General features: G+C 39.8%; 1 pseudogene; it reads left to right on the top strand.

The window, feature by feature from the left end:
• Nucleotides 1-958: 958 nt before the first annotated feature.
• On the top strand, nucleotides 959-1,364 carry LOC102858859 (annotated as a pseudogene).
• Nucleotides 1,365-2,160: the final 796 nt, after the last annotated feature.

Raw genomic sequence — 2,160 nt, forward strand, 5'->3', positions numbered from 1 at the left:
TAAAAATTTTTTTAATTATTATTAATTTTAATGAAAATTTACAGAGATTTTGGATTTCCATTTCATTTATTGTTGCACTTTTATCCCTGCCCATCACTCCCCTCCAGTTTGTTCTTCTCTTTGAAAAGTAAAAGAAAAATTCTTTCATTGCTATACAATCCCTCCCCACAAGTCTACTCCACTATGCAGCCTTCATTCTGGACTCATGTCATGACAATAATACCTAATTATATATCCCTTTTAATCAGTTCTCTCTCTCATCTGTTTCAACGCAGTATACATAATTTATCCCTTCTTTCTCAGTCTCCCCCCCCCACTCCCTATGTCAGTCCCATTTTATAACAGTGGCACTATGTAGTATTTGTCCTTTTGTGACTGAGATATTTCACTCAGCATAATGTCCTCCAGGGTCACCCATTTTGAATATTATTTTCTGAGCTCCTTGTTTTCTCAATGCAGTGTAGTATTCCATTGTGTAAATATACCACAGCTTCTCTATCCATTCGTTTGTTGACGGGCACTTAGATTATTTACAACTCTTTGCTATTGTGAACAAAGCAACGATAAACATGGGTGTGCATATATCTGCTTGGGTGGCGCTTATGGTGTCTTTGGGGTTTATTCCAAGTAGTGGAGTTGCTGGGTCAAATGGTATTTTTATTTGCAACTTTTTGAGAAAGTGCCATACGGCCTGCCGTAGTGGCTGCACCCTTTTACACTTCCACCAACAGTAAATAAGAGTTCCAGTTTGCCCCACAACCTCCCCAGCATTTAATGTTTGCTGTTCTGTTAAATTTTGCTGTTCTTTCTGGAGTGAGATGGTATCTCATAATTGTTTTAGCAGTGTTTTTCTTATAGCACGACTTAATGCTTCCAAAAGAGGGCAGCAAAACTACAGTCCACAGCCTCACTGTCTCAAGTAGGTTTTCCTTGAAAAGAAAGCTGAGATCCTGCCACCATGAAGTTCAACCCTTTCGTTACCTCGGACCGCAGCAAGAACCGAAAACGCCACTTCAAATGCCCCTTCGCATGTGCGCAGGAAGATCATGTCCTCCCCTCTGTCCAAAGAGCTGCGGCAGAAGTACAAGGATGACGAGGTGCAGGTGGTGCGAGGACATTACAAAGGTCAGCCGACTGGCAAGGTAGTCCAGGTGTACAGAAAGAAGTATGTCATCTACATTGAAAGAGTGCAGCGTGAGAAGGCCACAGTGCATGTGGGCATTCTCCCAAGCAAGGTGGTTATTACCAGGCTGAAATTGGATAAAGATCGGAAAAAAATTCTTGAACGTAAAGCTAAGTCTCGGCAAGTTGGAAAAGAGAAAGGCAAATACAAGGAAGAACTAATTGAGAAAATGCAGGAGTGAATGCAACCTGAGGAGCAACCGCAGTTTCACTAGATTTCCATCTGAGTATGCGTTCTTGTGATGTTCCAAAATGACCCTCATTCAGAAGTGATTATAAATCTGCCTTTGCAATTTTGATTCCTATTTTTAAGAATAAAAATTGGAAATGTTTTCCCAGTTGCAAAAAAAGAAAGCAAGCTGAACTTAAAGAAGAAAGCTGTACATTCTATTATATAAGTACTCTAACATTCACTTATTTCAAATAATAATGTACCTTTTTTAACTCTAAGAAATTTATTTAGGAAATTTCTTTCATCTCATTTGAGTAAAATGCCTGTGTTTTTCCATTTAATTCCAGATTTTTAGACCTCATTTAACATTCATTTTTAAATTTCTTTAAGAAAACAAAAATTCTCACCACTGGACCAATTGGCAGCATCAGGATGGATGGTGAGGAGATTGAGATTGTTAACGGCTTTAGTCTGCTTGGCTCCACAGTCAACACTCTTGGCCCCAGCAGCCAGGAAATTAAAAGATGCATTGCGATAGAAAAGTAGGCTGTTAGGGACCTCTCCAAAGTACTGAAGAGCAGTGATGTCACTCTGAAGATTAAGTAGCCCCTGATAGAGGACATGGTCTTTGCAATCACTTGCTATGCATCAGAGAGCTGGACATTACTAGGGAGGATAGAAGGAGAATTGATGCCTTTGAGCTGTGGTGTTGGAGAACAGTATTAAATATACCATGGACTGCTAAGAAAATGAACAGGTTCATCCTAAAGAGTGTTAAACCAGGCAGCTCCTTGGAGGCAAGGATT

This window comes from Elephantulus edwardii, unplaced genomic scaffold (genome assembly GCF_000299155.1).
Source record: "Elephantulus edwardii isolate Elephantulus edwardi_28Jun2011 unplaced genomic scaffold, EleEdw1.0 scaffold00280, whole genome shotgun sequence".
NCBI classification, from domain to species: domain Eukaryota; kingdom Metazoa; phylum Chordata; class Mammalia; order Macroscelidea; family Macroscelididae; genus Elephantulus; species Elephantulus edwardii.